Source organism: Hydra vulgaris, chromosome 14 (assembly GCF_038396675.1).
Source record: "Hydra vulgaris chromosome 14, alternate assembly HydraT2T_AEP".
NCBI lineage: Eukaryota > Metazoa > Cnidaria > Hydrozoa > Anthoathecata > Hydridae > Hydra > Hydra vulgaris.
In genome coordinates, this window is record NC_088933.1 from 35,341,310 (window position 1) to 35,351,541 (window position 10,232).

The following is a 10,232-nucleotide window of genomic DNA, read 5'->3' on the forward strand; positions in this document are numbered from 1 at the left end:
TATATATATATATATATATATATATATATATATATATATATATATATATATATATATATATATATATATATATAAATATATATATATATATATCATGGCCGTAGACAACTTATTTAATCTGGGGGGGCTAGAACGAATAGGGGCGCAAATAAAACTCTTCGGAACTCTGTAGTAATGCCTATACTGTATGTATTAAACTAACTTTTTTTAAATGCGATATCTTGTAGGTTTTTGAAGTTTATTACCTAGAAATATTTTCAATAATATGAAGTAAAGCTCGGCCTTAAAATTTACAAATTTACGAATATGTACATGATTCGCAAATTTTTATATAGATCAGGAACAGATTTTGGCTACTTTTACAAACTTCAAGTTTTATATAGTATAAGAATTTTATAAAACATTACAGCAGTTTCTAGATTTTTTTCAAAATTGTCCAAATTCAGTTTTTCTACCTTCACTTTGGCTACAAAAATCATTGGCTATATCTATTATGTTAAGTTTATCAGTTTTATGTGTGTGTATATTTAACAGCATACACCAGTTTAACCGTGCTTGGTTCATGGTGCTTCTTAACCAAATTTTGATTCTTCTTAGTGTGCTGAAAGTTCTCTCGCTAGTGGCGTTGTTGCTGGTATCAAAGGAAACGTTTTATCAACTTCCTGATTTCTGATAATGATTCCTTATCAACTTCATTTGCTTCTCTGTTATACACAAAAAATCATGTGTTATATTAGTACACAAATACGCATTTTAGTGCATATGTTAGTCAATTTGAGATACACTGACATTCGTGGTTATTAAATAAATAACAATAAGGTTTATAGGAAATCCATTCATATCTTACCTGACAAATTTAAGGACTTTTTGTAGAGTGTCTAATGGTTGAGTTGTGTAACCTTTTGCCAACTTTTTGATAAATTGTCTACCATGCATAAAATAGTCTTGCTCAATTCAATTACAAACAAGAAAGGAAATTTTTCCATCTGTGCTGCAACTCCACCTATTCGAAAAACGATCTCACTGTCTTTTGTCTCAGATTTAGCTTCTTCCCAAGCAACTTGTAGAGCTTCATAGTTTTCAGATATGAAATAAAATGATTCTGCTCTTACCGTCCAGCGTGTAGGGCAGAGTATACGAATACCGGGTGTCCCAGGGAGAATATTTTCTTTTATCTTTTTGAAAAGGCATTCACGTTTGGGAGATTTTTTTATCAACTTTGTAATTTCATGAACAGTGTTTAGAGCATTTTTCATGATGCTGATAGCTTTAAGTGTATCTTGTACTGCTAAGTTCAAAGCGTGATCATAACAATGGGAATATGCTTTGGGTTCGAGGTCACATACTCTCTTTGCAACCCCAGACTTGCAATCTCTCATGACGCTGACACCATCATAACATTGGCCGCGACAATTATTAATTGAAAGATTCATCCACATAAGAACATCTTTAATAGTTGCAGTAATACTTTCAGCCAATGTGTTTTCCATACTATAAAGTCCGACAAACACTTCATGCTCTTCCGAGTCATCTTCATCTACATATTCCAAGCAAATCACCATTTGCTTGCATAGTTTAGATGAAGATGACTCGGAGACCCATTATCTGCAGACTTTCATTTTGGATAGCTGCATTCGTAAATTCTTTGCTTCTGAGATTAAGTAACTGAGAAAAGTTCGAATTAAATTCTTTATAATCTTTGTCTGTATTGTAATCACCACGCAGAGCAATACCTTGTCTGGGGAGAAATTGAATATTCGTGATTATTATTATTAATATTAATATTGCTCTATTTTCCATTTTTTCCTCTGCATGAGTTTTGCTAAGAAGTTCACCTATATCTTTAGTTGTTAAAGGAATAGTTATAACCTTCTCGATGGGTTCTCGATGAGATAGAGTATTTTGGTGTTTCTGAAACTTTTGTAAACCCTTTTTCCGATTAGAAAATCCAGTTTTTGTGAAAACATCCTCGCTGGATTTTGAAAATGATAAATTATGCATCTCCATTAGCATACAATAATAGCATAAAACTGTATTGTTACATTCGTTGTAGTGCAACCATGGAAACAGTTTGTACCATTGCTGATAAAATGATCGCTTCTAACTACCACATGTACGTTTTGGAACTAACACAGGTTGATGCGGACTATTACTTAGATGGTTTTTTTTGGTAGACTGTAACGTTGGAGTCAGAGTTAACATCATTGTTAGCTAAGTTAGTAATCGAAGAAGAAAAGTTAAAGAAAGAACTAGAAGATGATGCCGAAGGAACAGTGGATACAGAGCCAGCATAAGAAGAAGTAGTAGCAGCAGTATCAGGGTTAGCAAGAGATGCAGTAGTAAAAGTGCTGTTAAAACCCATAGAATGCAAAGTATTATCTAAAATAAATGCTGTATTAGCTGTAGTTTCAGGGCTAGAGGTAGAGGCAAAGTTAGGAGAAATTGATGAGACGACAATTCTTGCATAGAGAGAAGAAATAGTGCGGTTGGCATCTGCCCCTTTCAACATTTCCATCAGTCGTTTATAACGCTTCACTTCCGCACCAGACAATTATCGTTTTAAAGGCATACCACTGAAGTAAATCATATAATAGATTGTTACATAATGTTACTATTATTATCACAAAATTATTTAAATCTAATTTGCAAACTGTAATTATTAGATACCCAGTCGGCAAATTTAGTTGTAAATGCGCATTAGAAACTCGTTTAAATACGTATCGATGTGGTATGTATGTTAGCCATTTTATCGTGTCGAACACGCATTAGAAATACGCATTAGATGCGTATAAAGACAGGTATACAATACGACGCCTAGAGTATTAGACTCGCATTTAAAACTCTTGTAAACACGTATAAAACACGATAACCAGAGAATATTCAATACGATATTTTCCTGGTATTAAATACGCATTTAAAACTTTCCAGAATACGCATTATTTACGAATATATGTTAGCCAATTTATCGTGTCAAACGCGCATTAAAAATAGACATCAGATGCGTATAAAGACAGGTATACTATACGACGCCTACTGAGTATCAAACTCGCATTTAAACGCGTATAAAACACGATAACCAGAGAATAATTAATACAATTTTATTAACTAATATGAATTCATAACATAATTATAATGACTAGCAGTAAGCAACCCGTAATACGGGTTATGAGTTATTAAACCATTAATAACAAAAAAAACACATTAATAACTTGATATATTATCTAAAATATCAAATACAAATTTATCTATAAATATTTTAACTTTGACTCCGTATCAACAACGTCATTGCTTATAGGTAACGACATTACCATCAGTTGAGTTCTTTTTAAAATCTGTCACAACACAAGTACCAGAAAAGGAAAGTCAAGTAAAGCCTGCAAATATCTAAAAAAAGACATGAAAAAAAAATTACAATTTTTAATTACAAAATTACTATTTGCATTTTATTGTTAGTAGAATTAGGATAATAATAACACAAAATATATGAACCTGTCGCTTCGAAAAGGGCACAAGTCCATTTACTAGAACTTTTCAAAATCAACAAAAATATGATTTTTATTAAAATGTCTAGGTTGCTAAAGAAATTAAACATAGAAGTAGATAAATAAAGAACGTATATAACTTATGTATTTTTTATTTTTTATAAAAAAAACATAAATCATACAGAAATTTTTAATTCAAACTTATAAACTAACTGCTAAAACTTTTGGACTTATGTCCTTTTCGAAATGACAGGTTCATATATTCTGTCTACAAAATAATTAAAAAAGATTATAAAAAGGCTAGAAAACACAATATACACATTGTTACTATAGTAATGCTGGCAAATAACACCACAACTTAATAAGATACTTTATTAACTTAAATACTTGGACTAAAAAGATTTTATTTATTACGATATTTGAACAATCAAGGGACAATTATAGTTAAACAATTTGAGCAACTATATCATAAAATAGCAAGCAACTCGTAAAAAATTTCTTATAAATGGTCATTATCATTTGTGGTATTAAGAAATACGTAAGAGCTCAGTAATTACATAAGTTTTATTAAATCTCCCTCTCATCTAAGAGAGAGAGAGAGAGAGAAAGTGTTTCCAATGCAGCATGTTAACAAATGTAAAAAAGCACGGAATAAATAGTAGTCTCTGGTTTTATTATGTTACCAGTAAACAAAATTACTTTTACCTTGATTAAAAGCTAATTTCCAGCATTTCTTAATTAAGCTCCAGCTTCTCTCTAACTGTTGACTAATGATTAATTGAGTAAATTTCACATCATACTAAATTTACAAAATTAAAACCATGTTTCAACAGTTAGCTAACTAATCAAAAGATGACAAAGGGAAGACAAATTAAAAAAAAATGAAAAAAAGAACATAATTATAATATTATAAAAAAAAAAAAAAATTATTTAGATTTAAAAGTGTTTATTGTTACTATAAATAGTTAAACTCATACTTTGCTTTGTTCTGAAGTGTCTAAAGTAAAATCAAATTAACAGACATTAACACTGCTTGACACTGAATTCTGTCAAGTAAGTTTTGTGCACGCCAAGTTGCATTTCTTACATTTCAACAACGATTAACTTCATCCTGCCTAGATCTATTTTTTTCATTTGACAACTATTTTCAAGTTGCCTATTAGCATTTTACATTAATAACTTTGTTGAGCCTAATACTATCTATTTCAATTTCACTATTATCATTAAACGTATTACCAGTAATCTTACTATTGTTACAATTGAATAAATGAATGTAAAAGAATCTTACAAATTGTGATCTTTTCTAATCAAAGACTTTATTTAAACTTAAGACTTATTGAAATCCATATCTTTTTATATGTCGTTTATCAAAAATATTAAACAATATCTATTTACATCAATTATTTTTAATTCAACAAAGAATCTACAATGCACAAAATTATTTTTACCGTAATGAACAAAAATAATAAATGCACAATCTTGTATAAAAAATTGAAGCAATGTCAGTCTGAATATTTTACTCTAAAGTAATTATTTATATATATATATATATATATATACATATATATATATATATATATATATATATATATATATATATATATATATATATAAAAATATAAATATACTAAAATATAGGCAGACTTATGTTTATATACTTTCGTGTCAACAAATTACAGTCAGTTTTCCATGTTAAATACACAAAATAAATATCTAATATAAAATAAATCTAATGTAAAATAAAACAAAATAGTAAACTTACTCAAACCAGTATCACTTACACCGTGTGAAGTAACTAAAAAACACTTCAGTTCTTTTTAATCACTCTAAAAAATAACTTTCAGCTCTTTCCAATAGCACTAAAATTAAAACAAAACTTGCTTAGCTGAGTTGCCTAGTTTATAGGAATCTGAAAACAGATAAGTAAAAAACCAAGAACAAACAAACATTTATTTGTTAGAACTACTATATTTAAACAAATTAAGTTGAACAAAGAATAACGCCAATTCTCCTTAAAAGCTAAAAAAAATTTTCAGCTCAAATTTGCTTGCAGACCTTGCTTGTAAAATAAAATGTGAATAAGAAACACATATATACATTTTATATCGCATAAATCCATCATATGATAAATCTGAAATGTAATGGACAAATACAAAGAAAAATATCATATATGAATAGAAAATCAATATATCTGATAGAGATAAGATTTCATGATAAGAGATTAGTAGTTGTTAAATATTATTATTTCATGTTAGCTTTTAGAAAACAAATCATGTTGGTATTTCATGGTTCTAAAAATTCAAATTGAGATATAAACAAAATGTATATACGACAAAACGATTTTTCTTGAGTGGCTTTTAGTGAATGATTAAAAGCAGTGAGTTTCAATAATAAAACCACTTATAATTTTTAAGAATAGACACCAACATAAAGGTAAGCCAAATGTAACAACATTAGTAACATAAATAACAACTTTACGCAAAATCTTGCTCAACATGTTTGCCAAGTCACACACTTTGAAAGCATGGAAACAAAATAATATAAACATATATAATAACTATAAAACACAATACATTTATTTAACTTTATATAACATATATAAACACCTCATATAATGTTTATATACACAATAGATACATTTTATACTATTTTAATGACACATTTATAAAACAATTACATAACACATATTTCCACATACATATATTTATCAAAAACTTTTTAACTTTGAACATAATATAAACATATATGCAAACTATAAACATATATAACTTGAATTGCGCGAACAAAAAATTTAAAAATAACCAGAAAAAATCTAAAAAGATTCATATATATATTCATATATAAAAACATATATCTCGTAATAAAATATCAAATTATAATCATATTTAATTTAAATCAAATACTTATTGAATAAAGAGCAAAAAACAGATAGAAGAACTGCAATCCTTGTAACAAAATTTAACGTTTAGCAACAATAAAATGTCTGTGTTGGCTCGAAATTTTAATTTATTTTTCTAAAATTTTTAAAAAAGTACAAAAAAAGGTAATAACATAACAGAAATGTTAATAAAATAATATTCGACATAATAAAATAAGTAAGGTATGAAATGATAGGATTTATAATATATTTGAATTATATTAATTTAGGACTTGATAAAACTAAATAAATTTAAAAGTAGAAATAAATATTTTGATGATAAAGTTTTAGTAACTTTTTTAGTACAAAAAAGTACTGTAACTGTAATGGAGATATGCGATACTGCTTTAGCAGAACGATATCTCTTCATAAAACTTTTCATGTATTCCTGACTGTTCCTTTTCATTCCAGACAAACTTTTTGCTAAATTTCTCAAGAGAAAACTTTTTAATTTAAATTTTGCTTTCACAATTTCAGTTTAAGCATGCGCTTTAATGCGAAGATTTTCGTTTTTCCGTTATATGTTGATATTTGATCAAAATCGGGTACGATATCGTATCCCATTTTGATCAAATATTAAATAATACGTATTTAAATAAATGGTATTGAACTCGAATTCGAAACTTATAACTAAATGCGTATTTTTCTGGTATCAACGGCGGAATGTTATACGTGATCAATACTCCGAGTATTTACAATACTAGATTTGCCGACTGGGATACAACGTTCTTTTTATTTTATTTTAATTGTAACGTAATATATACAGTTATTTACTAAAGTTTGCATATTTGCGGCATTTTTTTTTTTATTATTAATTTAATTGCGAAATATTTTTTTATAGTTGTATCGCAATTAAAGAAATTAGTTATAGATATTTAAATAACGAAAGTTGTATAAATGTTTTTAAATTGCTTATAAAAATATTATCAGAGGCGCAACAAATCGAAAAGTGTGTGGGGGAGGAGGAAAGGGGGGGAAGCTTATAGCCCCCCAAAGCCCCCATATTTATATATATATATATATATATATATATATATATATATATATATATATATATATATATATATATATATATATATATATATATATATATATATATATATATATTAGGGTGATTCAAATTGTAATAGAAAAAAAAAAAATGTCACAAAAAACATTCTCCTCAAGGTTGCCTGTGTTCCTTTATCACCTAGGATCATGTGTACCAAAAATTAGACTAAAAGAAGCAATTTTAGGGGTTGCCATGTTTTATAAGATGAATTAACCATTGGTAAAATTTTGTGATTTTCTCAAATTTCGCAAATTTGTTTTTTCATTGTTTATTTATTTATAATTTAGAAATTGATAATATGGCAACCACTAGATCTTCTGCTGAGGTGTGGCTTGTTGGTAAACCTACACAAACTCTGTCGACTGCCAGACTTCCTTCAAGAGGGGATGTTCTTCGGAGGTTGCTCTTCCATCATATAGAAGAGAAACAAGAAGTGAAAAAAAGTATTCGGGCAACAATTGAAGCAGTTCTTGTTATATGGGAGAGAGGAAAAATTCCAACTCAAAGAATTGACAATGCGGAAAGAAAGTTAAAAAAACTTTATGACGAATATCTGCTGCTGAAAAAACACCGAGGATCAAAATTGGACAGCTGTCAAATGAAAGAAGGAATTTTCCACGCTGACCTTGAAGAACTTTTTGATATTTCAACCAAGAATGCATCAGAAGTTATGAAAAACGATGAAGATAAAGCATTTTTACGTCAGCAGCAAGAAGATCCATTAAGTTGTAGTATGGCAGGAATTGATCGGAATTTAACAGCTAGGGAGGCACGGAAACGAGTCCGAGAAACTAAAATGGAATTGAGGCGTCAAAGAAGTCAAGCGGAACTGATGGAAAAAACAGAACTCATTTCTTCTTCATCAGCAGTTGACATTGTGAGTGAAAGTAGCTCTAGTTCCTCGGATGATGATGAATATCAGACTCCTTCCGCTTCCAGCACACTGAGCACAAGTGGTTCAACGAAAAAGAAGATGAAAGTTCTAACAAATAATGTTGTATCATCTCTTGATCGTGTTAATATTTCTGATCGCCGTGCACTCTTCGTGGTTGGAACAGTGTCTCAGGCTCTTGGTCACTCGGTAAAAGATTTATCATTGTCGTACAGCACAATCCGCAGAAAAAGGCGATCTGTTCGTGAAGCGGTGACTACAGCTGACAAGGTTGATTTCTCTCCTGATGATCCACTTCTTCTGCATTGGGATGGAAAGCTCTTACCTGATATCACTGGTGGTCAAAAAAAAGTGGATAGAATTGCCATCCTTGTGACTGGTGGTGGGGTGGAAAAATTGCTGGGCGTTCCAAAGATTGATCGAGGTACAGGTGAGCAACAGGCTGATGCTTGCATGAAGGCTCTTAAAGACTGGAAATTGAAAGAATTTGTTCGGGGACTGGTTTTTGACACTACTTCATCTAACACTGGGTTGAACAATGGTGCCTGCACAATAATGGAGCAGAATCTTGACCGTAATCTTATATGGATAGCATGCAGGCACCATATGTTTGAAGTCATGCTTTCCACCATTTTCACGACTGCATTTGGAACCAGTGGAGGACCTGAAGTTGGAATTTTTAACCGTTTCCAGAAACAATGGCTAGCAATCAACAAGGAGGTGTTCACTATAGGGAATAAAGAATTTTACAACTGCGATTTTTTTCTCAAACTCCGTGAAGAAATGGTAGTATATTATAGTGAAGCAATTAAAGGTCAACAACCCAGGGATGATTACTTAGAACTCTTGAATTTGTGCCTTATTTTCCTTGGAGGATCAACTACAACATCGGAGTTCAAAGTGAAGTTTCGGGCTCCAGGTGCAACACACAATCCACGTTGGATGGCAAAAGCTATATATTGTATAAAGATATATTTGTTTCAGGATCAATTTGTTATTACTGCAAAGGAAAAGAAAGGAATAACAGATATAAGTCTTTTTGTGGCATTTGTATACGGACAGTTTTGGAATGAAGCTCCGTTAGCTGAACGAGCACCATTCAATGATGCCAAGCTTCTTCAACGGATTCAAGAATATCCAAATCGTACAATTGCAATTAATGCAGCAAAAGTTTTGCATCGCCTTCTCTGGTATTTTTCTGAACATCTAATAGGATTGGCTTTCTTCGATTCCCGTGTCGACAACAACACCAAGAGAGACATGGCAAACAACCTGAAACAACAGCCAAGGCAGAAATCTCTCAAAAGACTTGATGCTGCCACATTCGATTGTCACAGCCCATTGTCTTCGTCACACAAAGCACCGCAGAACTTTTCGATCTAATTTTGAAAAATGGAAAAGAAAAAGCTGAATCATTTTTAATGAAAGAATCTTCAGAGTGGGATATGGATTCAACATATCTTGAAATGAAGCACAAGGTTCGTCAAATGAAAGTCGTCAACGATTGCGCGGAACGAGGCATAGCACTTATAACATCCTTTAACTCAAGCGTTACGAAAGATGAAAACCAAAAGCAGTTTCTTCTTAGATTGGTTGATCTTCACCGGAAGAAACACCTTCGCTTCCAACAAGGCTGCAAGCAACCACTAATTAAAATTGGAAGTTACAGGAAGAGAAAAGGTGTAGATTGTTGAGCAAGATAACGATTGACAGACGATTTAAAGAATTGCTAATTATTTGAATTGGGAAAGCAAGATGAAGGTAGCGAATTCAAAAGAACTGGTGTTCGAGGAAAAAAACTAGACGAATTAGAGTTTTTGTAGCACTTAGGAACAGTCACAGAAAAAAGATGAGACATAATTGAGTGACGAGTAAAATGACATTGAATTA

General features: G+C 30.6%; 1 long non-coding RNA gene across 1 annotated transcript; it reads right to left on the reverse strand.

Annotated features, from left to right (window-relative positions):
• Nucleotides 1-3,201: 3,201 nt before the first annotated feature.
• LOC136090708 (uncharacterized) lies at nucleotides 3,202-6,902 on the reverse strand. The gene is made up of 2 exons (XR_010643658.1): nucleotides 6,386-6,902; nucleotides 3,202-5,341 (listed from the first exon to the last, which is right to left on the reverse strand). It is a non-coding gene; the product is annotated as an uncharacterized LOC136090708 (long non-coding RNA).
• Nucleotides 6,903-10,232: the final 3,330 nt, after the last annotated feature.